The following is a 17,422-nucleotide window of genomic DNA, read 5'->3' on the forward strand; positions in this document are numbered from 1 at the left end:
AGATGGTGTCGAGATTTTTTTACATCATACTTTGCTTGATTTTATGAGCGTTGAAGATCCTTAAAAGTCCTAAACAGTGATTTTCAAACCTCGCTCTAAAAAGACCTATCCCAGGGTCCTAGCCCAAGCCAGCAGGACTCCGGCATTGGTATTTTTGAAAAACTGCCCCAAATGTTTATAATTGCAACCAAGATTGAAAATCATTGTTCTAAAATAGTTTTATTTAATGTCCTTATCCATTTTTCAATCCTTTTGTTTACATTTCCAACTTCTCCCTAATGTCCTCCTCTATGATTAACTGGGAGGCACTGAGAATGCACAGTCCTCATTTGGATTTCACTGATGACCTGTGGGAACTTCCTAAATTAGTGCAGTTCAATGCTAAAACCATTTAATTTACATTAAACACAAAAGACATTTCCACCTGCTTGGGACAACACAGCATTGCATTATTTTAGAGAATAGGTTTCCATAGAATCACATGATCAGCAAGAAGCATATCATTCAAACCTCAGCCACTAGGGAAATTTTTACCTATAGTGCATGTCCTCTTTGTTCAAAGTCATCAAGGAGAAGTATTTTGTATTTTCTTTTGTTATTCTTTGCCACACTGCTGAGAATGTTCTTTACTTAACCAATTTAATGTAACTGCTGTCTTCTGTGGAAATGAAGAACAATGAATAGATTGCCTGTTTACGTATCTTTTCTTTAGTTGTGGACTCACAAATTCGAAACTTAGCCTTCTTTTCTTCAGGCTAATAATAACTTAACCTGTCATTATGGCCTATATTTTATAACCATTTATAGTTTTCATTCCTTCTCTCTGAACATAATTAGAGCACTGTGTAATAAAATAGTTATTTACCTTTGCTTTAGCATGTCATCTAAAGGTGAAAAATGCAATGAGGTCAACATTTTTAAGTATCATTACCTTCATACTCAAATACTTTCCATTTTTTACCTTATCTTTCAATTTTAAGACATAAAATACAGCTACTGGGTAATAAATTATAATTACCTTACCTTATATCTGAAAATAGAATGCAAACATAAAGGTTTCTTGCTTTGGTAATTTCTGTAATTTATACACAGCACTGATGAGGCCCTAGGTAAAATTCAAATGTACAGACTGCACCCAAAATACCATAAACATAAGCTTTTCTCAGAGCAAATCGTCACTGAGGCACCAGCTCAGACAACAGAATTAGTCATTAACTCTTCAGGCAGTCTTTACATTTTCTTTATATACTGTTATCTATACTCATCGTAATATTGTGCCATTTTTACCAGCTAGTTAAGATTTCATTGTATAAACAGTAGCTGAATATATTCATGTCAAAGATAATCATTCCTTTAAAAGGTTTTTTTGTCAGGTGTTCATTAAAGTGGATTTCACATCAAAATGATAGTCACTAATATAGGGCAAACATCTTACCCATTTGGCAGGTCTTTTTAAAAATTTAATTTTAGGGCTTCCCTGGTGGCGCAGTGGTTGAGAATCCGCCTGCCGATGCAGGGGATACGGGTTCGTGCCCCGGTCCGGGAAGATCCCACATGCCGCGGAGTGGCTGGGCCCGTGAGCCGTGGCCGCTGAGCCTGTGCGTCCGGAGCCTGTGCTCTGCAACGGGAGAGGCCACAATAGTGAGAGGCCCACGTACCACAAAAAATATAAATAAATAAAATAAAAATTTAATTTTATTAGCACTGTATCAAATCCTCAGCCTATATCATGTCTCCTTAACAGCACAAAAATCTGTTTTATGAATGCACACAGTTGGTGGGCATCCGAAGTGGAATAATCTGCGTATAATTTACAAATATAGGAGACCACAATAGAAGTGATGCTGCTCATGAATGCAACAGAAATTGACCATTAAAAATATCTATTTTCACCAATGGTATACTTTGTAAACAGTGCTTCCACTTTCTTAATATTGGTCTTCAGAAATTCATTTTCTGATAAATTCCCTAAATAAAGGCTTCTTCCCAGCTGACGTTTACCACTCTGGGCTGCATGAAGCACTGGCATTTCGCTTCAAGACAGGAGGTAACAGGAATAAATACAGCACCAGCTACATTTCCTCTGCATCAGATATGTGAATGTTTTGAACATTGTAATGGGTAGCGTGGGTGACAAAGAATTTCACAAAATCGCCCACACAAAGAGCAGCCCTTCTTCAGAAGGCACAGCAGACACCATTTTGTCTCATTCCAAAGCAGTTCACAACCTTCTCCAGTTTTTCAGTTGAAGCTTTCAGACACAAAGTTTTTAATCTAATCCTGATGGGACACGATAAATTTTTAGGAGGGTAATTTGATTTCTAGACAGTAGGAGGGAGAATAGAAAAGAGCAAGAATTGAGGTCACAGCTGTAAATATCTCTGAGTTCCCTGAAGGAGTAAATTAAAGTGAGAATAGCCTTTATTTTTAGTTACATAGACACTGATAGGCATTAAATTAATGCCAGTGTAAGATTTCATTATTACATTTCTTCATAGGAGGGACCCATATTTGCCCTGGGGGCTTGGTGGCAAAGGGGTCAGGGTAGGGGTAAGTCATGAAACCCACTCCATGTCTTTCTGTGGAGATACATGAGAAACCAGTTGTGGGCCGTTGCCTAGGAAGTCCCGCCCACTATGAAGACCTCTTGGGACTCTGATTGGCCTGACTATGAATGTGCTAATCACAATTATATCAATATATGCTGTGCTGTAGCTGTTTGTGGGGAGATTTTAAGGAATTTTTAGCTTTGTTTGCTTTTGCTTTAGTTTTTGGCAAGCCAAAGGATATATCTAAGTGAGAGCTGGCTTTTAACATTGTAACCTGACTCTTCCCAAATTTACTGTCACTGCTTAAAACATTTTGGCATATATTATTAGAATTCCCTTCTACTCCAACGGCTCATCTTTTTCTATATCCTGAGTACTATCAATCTTCATCCTTTGAGGGAAGATTTTATTTTGTGTATGTATTTGTTTCTTATTGTGGAAAACACACATAACATAAAATTTGTCATTTTAAAGTGTACAATTTAGTGGCATTTAGTGCCTTCACAATGTTGTGCAACCATTACTACCGATCTAGTCCTAGAACATTTTCATCACCACTGCTCAAAAAGCAGTCACTCCACATTACCCCCTCCCCTAGCCCCTGACAATGGCTAATCTGCCATCTCTATGGATTTGCCTATTCTGGATATTTCACATAAACGGAACCATACAATATGTGTCCTTTTGTATCTGCATTCTTTCATATGTAATGTTTTTTGAGGATCATCCATGTTGTATCTGTATTTGTTTTGAAGCAACAGGAAGTCAAATAGAGCCTAGTCTGGTCAGTTGGCTGAGTATATACTGTCTGAAAAGAGTTTAAGTGATATTACAAAGTAAATGAGATTAATTTTCCTATGTGCTCATGTTTTGGTTTTTTGCCCTTGAATATATAGGTTCTATTTACACTAAAAACCAAAAAACCCCACACCAAATAAACACCGCAATACATTATTACCTATACTCAGAATATAAATATTGCTTGATTACTGCCAAGTAGACTTAGGTTCTCTTTTTCGGGGGTGGGAGTTGACCAAAGGATGTGATGCTGAAGATGTTACACAGAAACTATGACATCCCCCTAATGAAAAATATGAGGTACTGTATCTGAATTCAGATCTTAGGTGACTATAAGGCAAAGTATTCCAGTTAGGCTTTTGTAGCCTTTCTTTGTAACATTCTCCCTTTTAATTGCCCACTCTCCTAGTTTTCCCATTAAGGTGAAATATCTAGTTAATAACATAAATTCACTCTAAAATATTTATGACTTAATGAATTTAGAAACTAATGAAGATATCCTTGCTTAATTCTACAAATTAATTAACTTTTGATCAATAAGTGGAAAGAGATGTTAAGGGAAGGATCCTTTCTGTTCTCTCAAATCACACCACATGGACCAGTGTGGTTCTCAAACTTTTTTGTGTCTAAGAATCACTAGGATATTTGTTTTAAAATATAAATTTCTAGACCCCAGAAATTCTGATTCAGTTTGGGTGAGGAGCAGAAGTCTCTGCTTTCAATAACTATCCTAGGTTGGTGGTCCTCAGACATCAGTGTGTATCAGAATCACTCTGAGGGCTTGTTAAAACACAGATTTCTGGACCTCAGAATCTAGAGTTTCTGATTCATAGGTCTGGAGTGGGGCCTGAGAGTTTGCCTAACAAGATCCCAGGTGATGCTGATGCTGCTGGTTGGGGACCATGTTTTGAGAACAACAGTCTTAGGTGATTCTAAAATAACTGTGCCTTGGCTACATTTGGAGCCATACTGATAAACTAATCACGGTTCTGTAAATCAAGCTAAGCCTGTATGGGAGCCTGTGATGAAAGGGCTTGGCTTTCACAGGGGTGGAATAAAATAAACCTTTGTCCCTAGCTGTGGAAGCATCAATAATTTTCACAAACAATTTTAATAGGGTACTATTTTAATCTAAAATATCAGTTAAGGACCTAAAACCAATGCATGAAAAACAATATTTTCTTTTGACTTTCAGGTGTACATATAAAAATTTGTAAATTATTGTTACAGACTTCATTTAAAATAATTTATATATAAAAAACCAACTGGGAGGGCTTCCCTGGTGGTGCAAGTGGTTTAGAGTCCGCCTGCCGATGCAGGAGACTTGGTTTCGTGCCCTGGTCCAGGAGGATCCCACATGCCACAGAGCGGCTGGGTCCATGGGCCATGGCCGCTGGGCCTGCGCGTCCGGAGCCTGTGCTCCGCGGTGGGAGAGGCCACAATGGTGAGAGGCCCGCGTACCGCAAAAAAAAAACCCAAAAAACAAAAAAACAACTGGGGACTTCCTTGGTGATGCAGTGGTTAAGAATCCGGCTGCTAACGCAGGGGACACGGGTTTGAGCCCTGGTCTGGGAAGACCCCACATGCCTCAGAGCAACTAAGCCCACGCGCCACAACTACTGAGCCTGCGCTCTAGAGCCCGTGAGCCACAACTCCTGAGCCAGTGTGCTGCAACTACTGAAGCCCATGTGCCTAAAGTCCCTGCTCTACAACAAGAGAAGCCACTGCAATAAGAAGCCTGCACACCACAAAGATGAGTAGCCCCGGCTAGCTGCAACTAGAGAAAGCCTGCACGCAGCAACAAAGACCCAAAACAGCCAAAACTAAATAAAAATTTAAAAAAAAACAAAAAAACTGAAGCACTTAAGAAAATCACTGTTTAATGGCTTGGGGTTTCAATAGAAAACTGATTCAGGGGTACAGCCTACTGGATAATTCTGAGATTGCAAAGGAAAAAATTGTCATGGGAGTTTTAACATTTAATATCTTTCTTTTATGTATTAATTTCTTTCCATGTTTCTTTATAAGCATGGTATAATGGAAACATCATGAAATTTGGAGGTTCAAGATCTTTCTTTGCCTTGTGACTTTCCTTGCTATATGACCTTGGGCAAGTTACTCAAGCTTCAGGTTCCTACACTGTATAATGGAGTAACACAATAATTACTACCCAGCAGAGCTATTATGATAATTAGGAAATAAAACATTTACATTTCCAGCATAATGTTGGACTTATTGCAGAAACTATGTCCTTTACACACACACACACACACACACACACACACACACACACACATATACCAACAAACATAAAAGAAAAAATCTCAGTTTCTGACCTTTCTATACAAGTTCCCTAAACTTAATTCTGCTTTGAAGCAACAACATTTACCAGCACATGTGGAGACTCCATGTTGGTGTTTCTCTGCATTTTGACTTATGATAGTTCTATGCTTTAATGAGTTAGGGAAGACCAGGCAGTGGAAGAGCCTCATCACCTTTTGCTGGTATTAAAACTTAATGATGGAGGGCCGTGCCATGGCCCAAAAGGCAGCTGGGAGGCCGTCAGAGGAAACACTGTCGCTCTGGAAACGGGAGCAAGCCCTGTTGAAGACCCTTGTCGTGGACAGGGACACAGAGGCTTGGCAACGGGACCCCGCCTTTTTGGGCCTGCAGAGGGTCGGGGGCGTGGACGTGTCCTTTGTGAAGGGCGACGGTGTCAGCTCCTGTGCCTCCCTGGTGGTGCTCAGCTACCCTGAGCTCAAGGTGATGTATGAGGACTGTCGCATGATGAGTCTGACAGGTCCCTATGTGTCAGGCTTCCTGGCCTTCCGAGAGGTGACCTTCCTGGTGGACGTGGTACAGTGGCTGCAGCAGAAGGAGCCCCACCTCATGCCCCAGGTCCTTTCTGTGGATGGAAATGGGGTGCTACACCACCGAGGCTATGGGGTGGCCTGCCACCTTGGTGTCCTCACATACCTGTCCAGCATCGGGGTGGCCAAGAAACTCCTGCAGGTGGACGGGCTGGAGAACAATGCTCTGCACAAGGAGAAGATATGGCTCCTGAAGGCTGGAGCCATTTCCTCTGATGGGAGGTTCCGGGACCATTCTGGGCATGGCACTGAAGAGCCACGACCACAGCACCAAGCCCCTCTATGTCTCTGTGGGCCACAAAATGAGCCTGGAGGCAGTCGTGCGCCTGACCCATGGCTGCTGCAAGTTTCGGATCCTGGACCCCCTGCACCAGGCTGACATCCGCTCCCCAGACTATATCCGCAGGAACCTGGGAGTCCAAGGGGCCCCTGCCTTGCGGCTGAAAGGAGCAAGAAGGCACAGAGGCCAAAGCCGTGCCCCCAGGGAGTCTCAGAAGAGCCTGCAGATTTAGAAATTATCCATTGACTTTCTGCCATGGGGCTTGAGAGTTTGTTCCCTCGCACATAGCCTCTCCAACACTTTCCTTCCACCTGTCTTCTCATTTTCATTGAATCAGAATTCAATGTCTGCGTTATTCTTTCTTTGCACATACTACTCATAGCTGAGTAATGTAATGTGATTACATCTCCTTTTTTGTACAACCTCTTGTTTTTCTTGCACTTGATAACTGCCTCATGTTTTGGGTTTGGTTTATTTTCTCTGCATCCGTTCCTTATTCCCAAACCCTGCAATGGAAATATAAATCTCTTTTTGGTACATTAAAAGCATCAGGCCATCTTGAATTTATTTTTTTCTTGGAGCCTGTGGTAGTCAGCTTCCAAGATGGCCTCCTGGGGCTGGTGTAGCCAGCCACATGGAACCTGGTCCATCTGTATGACCAATGGAGGTGTGGGTGTGTGAGGGTGTGTCACTTCTGATACTAGGCCTAAAATACATTGGGACTTTTGTCTTGATGGTGCCCCCTCCTTCTCTCTCCCCCCTCATCGTTCACTTTGAGAGAAGTCAGCTGCTGTGTTGTAAACTGCTCTGTGAAGTCCACATGGCAGAGAACTGAGCCCGCCTGCCAGTCACCATGTGAGGGAGTCATCTTGGACAGCCTCCAGCCCTGCTCAAGCCTTTAGATGCCCCCAGCCCTGGCTGTCATCTGACTGCAACCTCAGGAGAGACCCTGGGACAGAACCACCTAGCCAGTCTGCTTCCAGGTTCCTATCTCACAGTTTCTGAGTATCTCACCTTTGTTCTGGAATAATATTTTTATGCAGCAGAACATAACTAATACAGAGCCACTCCTCCCATAAAAAAACAAAACAAAACAAAAAAACCTTAATGATGAAATGAAGCATCTCAGATAAATACTTTCCCGTAAAAAAACTGTTTAAGTAGAAACCATACTCAGTGCCTTCAGTCAGTTAATTCCCTCTGTTCATTCTCAGAGAAGACACTTATAAATTGATCCTTATCTAAGATAAACAACAGAAAATGAGACCACATTAATGTCAAGGCCCAAATTGTGTTGTTTCTGGACATGTTTAGGAACTCACATCTTGAGTTCTTCAAATCTCCCTGTGATTCGTGGAGTGTCCGTGGTGGTTTCAAGTGTGCTTGGAAATGGGTTCACTCATGTTTTCAGCTCTGGACTCCTGGTCAAGCAATCCAGAGTTGTGATTCAGTGATCTCCTGTTGGGCCCGGGCATCTGCATTAAAACAAGTACTCCAGGAGATTCTGAAAAGGCATCCTTTTTTTTTTTAAACATCTTTATTGGAGTATAATTGCTTTACAGTGGTGTGTTAGTTTCTGCTGTATAACAAAGTGAATCAGCTATATGTATACATATACCCCCATATCCCCTCCCTCTTGCATCTCCCTTCCACCCTCCCTATCCCACCCCTCTAGGTGGTCACAAAGCACCAAACTGATCTCCCTGTGCTATATGGCTGCTTCCCACTAGCTACCTATTTTATATTTGGTAGTGTATATATATCCATGCCACTCTCTCACTTCTTCCCAGCTTCCCCTTCCCCTTCCCTGTGTCCTCAAGTCCACTCTCTACGTCTGCGTCTTTATTCCTCTCCTGCCCCTACGTTCTTCAGAACCTTTTTTTTTTAAGATTCCATATATATATATGTGTTAGCATACAGTACTTGTTTTTCTCTTTATGACTTACTTCACTCTGTATGACAGACTCTAGGTCCATCCACCTAACTACAAATAACTCAATTTCGTTTCTTTTTAGGGTTGAGTAATAGTCCATTGTATATATGTGCCACATCTTCTTTATCCATTCATCTGTTGATGGACATTTAGTTTGCTTCCATGTCCTGGCTATTGTAAATAGTGCTGAAATGAACATTGTGGTACATGACTTTCTGAATTATGGTTTTCTCACTAGTGGGATTGCTGGGTCGTATGGTAGTTCTATTTGTAGTTTTTTAAGGAACCTCCATACTGTTCTCCATAGTGGCTGTATCAATTTACATTCCCACCAACAGTGCAAGAGGGTTCCCTTTTCTCCACACCCTCTCCAGCATTTATTGTTTGTAGATTTTTTGATGATGGCCATTCTGACTGGTGTGAGGTGATACCTCATTGTAGTTTTGATTTCCATTTCTCTATTAATTAGTGATGTTGAGCAGCTTTTCGTGTGCCTCTTGGCCATTTGTATGTCTTCTTTGGAGAGAAGTCTATTTAGGTCTTCTGCCCATTTTTGGATTGGGTTGTTTGTTTTTTTCATATTGAGCTGCATGAGCTGCTTGTATATTTTGGAGACTGATCCTTTGTCAGTTGCTTCATTTGAAAATACTTTTTCCCATTCTGAGGGTTGTCTATTCATCTTGTTTATGTTTTCCTTTGCTGTGCAAAAGCTTTTAAGCTTCATTAGGTCCCATTTATTTATTTTTGTTTTTATTTCCCTTTCTCTAGGAGGTGGGTCAAAAAGGATCTTGCTGTGATTTATGTCAAGGAGTGTTCTGCCTATGTTTTCCTTTAAAAGTTTTATAGTGTCTGGCCTTACATTTCGGTCTTTAATCCATTTTGAGTTTATTTTTGTGTATGGTGTTAGGGAGTGTTCTAATTTCATTCTTTTACATGTAGCTGTCCATTTTTCCCAGCACCACTTATTGAAGAGGCTGTCTTTTCTCCATTGTATATTCTTGCCTCCTTTATCAAAGATAAGGTGACCATATATGCATCTCTGGGCTTTCTATCCTGTTCCACTGATCTGTATTTCTGTTTTTGTGCCAGTACCATACTTTCTTGATTACTGTAGCTTTGTAGTATAGTCTGAAGTCAGGGAGTCTGATTCCTCCAGTTCTGTTTTTCTTTCTCAAGATTGCTTTGGTTATTCGGGATCTTTTGTGTTTCCATAGAAATTTTAAGATTTTTTTTGTTCTAATTCTGTGAAAAATGCCATTGGTAGTTTGATAGGGATTGCATTGAATCTGTAGATGGCTTTGGGTAGTATAGTCATTTTCACAATGCTGATTCTTCCAATCCAGGAACATGGTATATCTCTCCATCTGTTTGTATCATCTTTAATTTCTGTCATCAGTGTCTTATAGTTTTCTGAGTACAGGTCTTTTGTCTCCTTAGGTAGGTTTATTCCTAGGTATTTTATTATTTTTGTTGCAATGGTAAATGGGAGTGTTTCCTTAATTTCTCTTTCAGATTTTTCATCATTAGTGTATAGGAATGCAAGAGATTTTTGTGCATTAATTCTGTATCCTGCTACTTTGCCAAATTCATTGATTAGCTCTAGTAGTTTTCTGGTAGCATCTTTAGGATTCTCTATGTATAGTATCACATCATCTGCAAACAGTGACAGTTTTATTTCTTCTTTTCTGATTCGGATTCCTTTTATTTCTTTTTCTTCTCTGAGTGCTGTGGTTAAAACTTCCAAAACTATGTTGAATACTAGTGGTGACAGTGGGCAACCTTGTCTTCTTCCTAATCTTAGTGGAAATGGTTTCAGTTTTTCACCATTGAGAATGATGTTGGCTGTGGGTTTGTCACATATGGCCTTTATTATGTTGAGGTAAGTTCCCACTGTGCCTACTTTCTGGAGGGTTTTTATCATAAATAGGTGTTGAATTTTGTCAAAAGTTTTTTCTGCATTTATTGAGATGATCATATGGTTTTTATCCTTCAATTTGTGAATATGGTTTATCACATTGATTGGTTTGCATATATTGAAGAATCCGTGCATTCCTGGGATAAATGTAGAATCCTTTTAATGTGCTGTTGGATTCTGTTTGCTAGTATTTTGTTGAGGATTTCTGCACCTATGTTCATCAGTGATATTGGCCTGTAGTTTTCATTCTTTGTGACATCTTTGTCTGGTTTTGGTATCAGTGATGGTGGCCTTGTACAATGAGTTTTGGAGTGTTCCTCCCTCTGCTATATTTTGGAAGAGTTTGAGAAGGATAGGTGTTAGCTCTTCTCTAAATGTTTGATAGAACTCGCCTGTGAAGCCATCTGTATTTTCCAGATACAGCTTTGGCTACACACAATTCACTTATGGTAGCTTATCAAAATTCACATTCCATCAACATTCATAGAGTTAGGCTAGGGTTTGGGTGAGGTTCATGTGAAGAGGAAATTTATTAGGACTCCATGTTTTGAGTATTTGTACGGGGATTAGACAGGTACTGTTATTAATGGCCAAGTGTTAGAGAATAGTGTTGGTAGGGATTCTTTTTACTTTGGGCAATACTTTAATTAGTGTCCCTAAAGTAATGTGTACTGACTTACACAGGTCACATGATATTTATCCCTTACTCCTAATCAGTAAATATGTATTGCTTCACTCTTGATGGCTCTAAAAAGTCTGCAGGTCATGGATGATAGTGCCTTGTCTTCCAGGGTCACAATAATACAGAATTATTAACTTTTATTTTCTTTTCCAAGTCAGGAATCTGTGAGAGTGATGTCACTCAGATAAACTCTGACTTGGGCTTCCCAGGAACCCATTTGGAAAAATGCTAGCCTACAAAAACTAAGAATGAATTTAAAAAAGCAGTTTGATGAAAAAAGAATGGTTTTAATTTATTTAAAAAAAGAGTTTAATAAACTTTCACCATATTCTCCTATTTGCTATGAATTTTAAACCACATACATTTATTACCTACTTTAAATCATTGTTAATAAAGAAATATAATTATAGAGATATTATTTATAGAGTATTTGTTTTTAGGAGTAAATGCTCAGAATTATGCAACTATAGAAATAAAAACTTTTTATTGAGCCTAGTATGAGAATTAGGTATTATGCTATTCTAGGTTCTTCCTATGCCATCTAGTGGGAGACTCAAATGGTTTTATCTGAGTTTTGTGTAGATTATTTACCATCAATTTTTCCAGCTTTTCATTTGTAGCAAATCAACTACATTATACCTGGTAAATGGTACATTTAACAAATTATTGGTTGAAAATAAAACTAAAGCAGATAAAACAAAGTATAAACCCTGCCTTATGTTACAAATAACTTTATGACAGGATATATTCACATTTCCAGGTCACATTACTAATGACACCAGTGGGAGATTCCACGGTTACAATATAGGTCATTACTGCTATTGGCAGATCATTATATTATGGTATGATGACACATCCTGATTTCTTCAGCCAAGAATATCCTAGGGACAGAATTCCTTGACTTAATAGACTATAATGCCTTTTCACAGGCTATTTCTTGTTCTTCCTCTCCTCTGCCTTTCCCCCTTCTCTGCACGATGAATTCTGACTCATCTTTCAAAAGTCCTCTAATATCATGTCCTTTGTGAAACTTGCCTTTTGTCATAGTGTGCTTGCATACAACACACAGACACACAGACGAAAAGACACACCCACAGGACTAATTGGTCACTCCTTGTTGCATCCAGAGTACCTTGTTCTCACACTTCTGCTACCTCATTAACTATTATGGTTTTCACAGGTAGAGCAGTTTGATGACAAGGATTGTGTCTTCTTCATCTTTGGATTAGACACCATGAGTGAATGAATGAATGAACAAAAGTCTTTATATAGTCAATACTACTGCTCATTTCTCTCACTTGGTTGGTTACAGAACCACTCATATTCAATTCTCAGTGACTGGGCTAGAAACAGAGAATTATAGAGTATATGAGAAAGGAAGAGACAAGGGCATGGATGGGAGAATAGGAAGTGATGGATCAGCAGAAATAGCTTTTCAAGGGCTATTTAATGAGCTTCCCCTTTCTTTACCTTCTCCCTTCACCCTCAATCTTCTTCTTCCCTATGATTGAAGGGACAAACTTTCTCACAGCTGGGGATTTGGCTTAGTTCCACTTGCACATGCTTATGGATGGCAGTGATGATCACAGAGGACTCAAGTGCTAATAATGGCAGTCGGAAGTGAAGGAATAAACTACAGGACTTCCCCTAAAACATAATATGTATTCACATGCAAAGCCTGTCTTTTGGGACCAGCTCCAGGTATCTGACCTTTCTAGGGGTTCTCTTTTACTGTCCTCAGGTAGACACAGGGATCCTCCCATGACCATGTTCCAAATGAAATAGCCACCCCTCCTGAGGCCCATGGGGAAAACTATAACAGGCTGACCACTCCGGGCTGACAAAGCAGCTTCATCTCCAAGTCCTAAAGCATTACTAGTGTGGTCTAATCCTGTTAGAGAATCATTGTTCCATCTGCATTGAGTATCCACGATTGGACTGCAAACCTCCTAAGATTAAGGGCCGTTATCTAATGCTTCCCGATTGAACTTGTACAACAGTGAAGCAAAGGTCTTAAAGTAAAACCCTGATATATACTCTCTTTGGTTAACTGATAAATAAATGACCAACTATCATATCTTTTTCCTCCTTTTTTCACATCTACTCATCTCTCTCTTTCATTCATATTACTTCTCTTTCCTGTACCTTGTCCCTCTTTCACAGGGCATTATTTTTCAAAGGTCCTAGTTACTCAGCTCTGTCAGAGGCACCATGGCAAGTGAAGCCCAGTGCAGAATCAGATAGACAGAGTCCTGCCCTGAGACACTGTGACACTGAGTAGACCCACATTCAGTGGACAGAGAGGCGAAAGGAAGCAATAAACATAAATCCTGTCAGAGCTGTTATGGTCATAAAGTGTGTTGTAACCATGCTCCAACTCAAGGTCAGCCCAGAACTAACAGAAACCCTATGATTAGCACCATCACCTTATTTCCCAACTGAAGATATGAAAGACACAATCCTTCTCTATCTGTCCTCCAGCATGATAAGAATGAGAAAAGTAAACCAAACCCATGTGAGGTTAAAATTGTCATTTTTCATGTTTACAAGTTTCTTTTTATCAAGTTGTCAGTTGTTCAGGCTGAGAGAGTGTAGGCCAAGTTTTTCTTTTAGCATCAACGTGGGGTCTTTAGAGTATGGATGAGACCACAAGTGATAAATAATGTGGTCTAAGGGCCACAGCTGGATCGTTCAGAGCGAACTGAGTTGACTAAGAGAACTGTAAGCAGAGGAGATTTTTTTTTTTTTTGTGGTACGCGGGCCTCTCACTGTTGTGGCCTCTCCCGTTGCAGAGCACAGGCTCCAGACGCGCAGGCTCAGCGGCCATGGCTCACGGGCCTAGTCGCTCCGCAGCATGTGGGATCTTCCCGGACTGGGGCACGAACCCGTGTCCCCTGCATCGGCAGGTGGACTTGCAACCACTGTGCCACCAGGGAAGCCCCAGCAGAGGACATTTTTGGGAGTTCTGGTCTCCATCTGAAAAAATGGAATCTGTTTTCTTCAGTGAGTTCAAGCTGCAAACCACACAATCCTTGGTTTTGCTCTACTGGTACACCCAACATCCAATCCATCCATATACCTTGCTGGTTTCAGAGAAAATTCTTCCGAAATATACCTAGTATCTCCACTTTATACCACTCCGATGCTGCCAACCAAATCTAAGTCATCATCAGTCCCATTAGGACTACTTAACTGGTCTCTCTGCTCCCACTTTTGCTGCCACCCCCTAGCACTTCCAAGCTATTCTCCATACAGCAGCCAACGTGATCCTGGCAAAGCGTAAGTCATGTGACTTGCATTGTTTAAGGTAACAGTAGCTACTGGAACAAGGAAACCCCAAAATCTGAGTAACATGCATTTTATTTCTAGCTCACCTAATAGTCTCATATAAGAGTTCCTTGTCAGTGCCAGGCGGGGACAGGGTAAAGTACAATTATCTTCAATACATGAAGTTAACATCCATCTAGCTGGTGGAAGGGGGAAGAGAGAACAAAGCAGGCACATCTACTCCTTTGATACTTTTGCCCAAGAGTGATGCATAAATTGCTCCTGCTCCCATTCCAATGGCAAGAATTCATCCATGGCCTCTCTTGATGCAGAGAGATGCTCTGGCTGGGCAGCTGCTTTCCTGCAACAACTCCACAACTCTACAGCTCTTTAGTGGGCAGCTGCCATTTGTTAAAACATAAGGCAGGGATTATTACTCATCTCTTCTTACAACTGACCTGGAGCTTCCTGTTTAACTAAATGAAATATCCAAAGCCTCTGGATCCTCATGATCTGGCCCTCTCCATCTCTCTGGTCTCCTTGTGCTCCAGCCTCACTGGCCTTCATTCTGGTCCTTACTTATTCCCATCTCAGCAGCTGCTGTTCTCTCTGCTTAGAATATTCCTTCACTAGATCTTCATAAAACAGGCTGCCTTTCATCATTTAAGCAGATATGAAGTGGGACCCAGGAATCTGCACTTTAACAGGCACCCCCAGATGACCCTGATGCAGCTGGTCAATGGCCCATGTTCTGAGAAGCACTAGCACAGTGGTTAAGAATACAGATTCCAAGATAGAGACACCTGAGTGCAAACACTGCTGTGACCCTTACCAATCTATAACCTTGGGCAATTTACTTGCCCTCTCTAGTTGAGAATGGCAGCTTCTAGGGATGGAAGTGGTGCAAGGGGAAGGGGAACAAAGTTGTAAAGAGACTCAAAGCCCTAGATGTGGTTAAGAGATGGATGTCTCAGGTAAAATGTGTGTTCAAGGAACACTAATGTGAAAGAGAGAGATGGAGCAGCAGTGAAAAGGTGGCAAAGGGTAAACTTTGATTCCTCGATGCTCATGTGCTAGTAGCTGGGAGCCATTCTTTTATCCACAGGTACCACCTGCACATATGCTCGTTCTCTCTTGTGCATATACTTTCCACGTGCTTTCATACAAAGTCCCTTTGACTCTCCATACCGAAGCCACACACATCCCTACATTATAAACTGACATCTGACCTAGTTTGAGTATAATTAAAATTCCACACAGGTAAAGTGGATCCCGGTCTTGTGAGGGCTAAAGCTGATATTATTTGGTTGATCCTTTTTAAAAAAAAGAATATAAAATTACAAATAGAAAGTTAGGTACAAAATTGAATATTTATAGGATAAGAAAAGGATTCTTGACAAATTACAGGAGGCTTGGAAGTCCAGATCCCTTTTTTCTGACTTCTCTAGGCAATTTACCAGAAAAGTTTACATAGAAATGCAATCTGACTCTCTCTCCACTTAGAACATTCTCAACCCCCAATGCTCACAGAGATCCAAGCAAGCGAGAGGTCTCAAGCTTTGGCTTCAATTACTTCATAAAAAGCCTGCATTTCTGTCTAGGCATTTCTCTTCTTCTCCAAGATAGGGAAACTAATACTTAACTAAAATGAAGGACGTCTACATGCATGTCCTCCTTTCTATAAAATTACTATGTGCCCTTTCCTTGAAGGTGGAGGGCACTAAACACTAACCATCAGGAAAATCCCTGAAGAGAGCTGTAACCTTGGCAGGCATGGGCTCATGGTGGTTAGCAGAGGGTTGAGGCCCTGAGCTCTTCCAAGACACATTGCTGCATTCCTAACAGTACAAATACTGCTCAAGCACCAGCCATAACTTAGAAAAGAATTTACTTTCTGTGGTTTCTTCCATTAGCCCCTCCAGACTCTGTCTCTCCTCAGCTCCACCCTGCTTTGTGCCCCAGGAAGCTAACCCATACAGATGTCAGCCTACTCCCTTCCTTCCCAGCTCATTGTCAGGTTTGGCAGTGGAAAGCACCAGCAGAAGAGTGAGGTTGGGCTATTTCTTCCCCTGGCTCTCTTGCTGTGCATTGGCTGCAAACTTTCCTTTCAGGCAGTTCTCTGCATATAACCACACTCTGCAGGGTCTGAAACAGCTCCATCCCTTGATCTTCAGGCCTGGGGTGGTAAAGGCTCCTATTACACAAGTCCTGGGGGACTGCACCATACCTTGCTAGTTTCTGTAAACCCTGCCCACACTTTTGTAAGCAGCTCCTTTATTAAACTCTCCTCAAATTACCCAGTTTGACTGCTTGTCTGTTTCTGCTTGGACCCTGACTAATATCATGTTATAATTAATAAGGAGGAGAAAAGGCCTTCAGAAACTTTTGTTGGGGGCCCAGAAGTAATAATAGGTAAGGAGAAGTAAAAAGCAGTAGCTGACACTGAACACAACAGCCAATGGAATGTGACAAAATGACAGTCATCACAAGCATGTCTGTCTTCCTCTCCCCCTGGCGGGGGTGGTGGTGGGGTGCTGGGAAAGTAGTCCCCTGGGAAGAAGATCAGAGCGCAGCATCACAGCTGTTAGGACCTGAATTCACTGTCCACAAACCACATGTTCCTCTAGTCAGAAAGGACATTTTAAGATAAAAGAAACCATTCTATTATTAGTTACTAGGGTTATTGAATATCCTCTGCTTAAATACTTGCAAAGATGGGAAACATTACTTTATAATAGCCCATTCTGTTACAGGGGCACATCTAATTGGCAGAACATTACATTCAGCAAGATCTGCTTCCCTCTAACGTTCCATGGGTCTATTTCTTTCTTTTAAACAATTTAGAGCCAAGTGTGATTTTTCTTCCATTGGCAGATGTTCGAGGAGAGCTGCCATGTCACCTTAACTCCCTAGGTGGAGGCACCATTGACACATTTTTCACCACACTGGTGTCTTGAATGACCTCCAGTTCATCAATGCTCCTATGAGAGCCCAGTGTCCAAAAATGGCCATAACATTCTAGGAAGACTTTTGCTTGAAATAACCATACAACACTGAACCAGGTTTTTCTCATCAATCCTCCCCCACCCCTCAAAACATTTTTTCTCTTACTTCTGAGACACATTTAA

General features: G+C 41.0%; 1 long non-coding RNA gene and 1 pseudogene across 1 annotated transcript in view; one reads left to right on the forward strand and one right to left on the reverse strand.

The window, feature by feature from the left end:
• LOC131751201 (uncharacterized) overlaps window positions 1-17,422 on the reverse strand; it is a 212,486-nt gene that overhangs the window by 101,553 nt on the left and 93,511 nt on the right. The gene's annotated exons all lie outside the window — the stretch shown is intronic.
• Window positions 5,880-6,743, forward strand: LOC131751199 (endonuclease V pseudogene; annotated as a pseudogene).

This window comes from Kogia breviceps, chromosome 2, assembly GCF_026419965.1.
Source record: "Kogia breviceps isolate mKogBre1 chromosome 2, mKogBre1 haplotype 1, whole genome shotgun sequence".
Lineage (NCBI taxonomy): Eukaryota > Metazoa > Chordata > Mammalia > Artiodactyla > Physeteridae > Kogia > Kogia breviceps.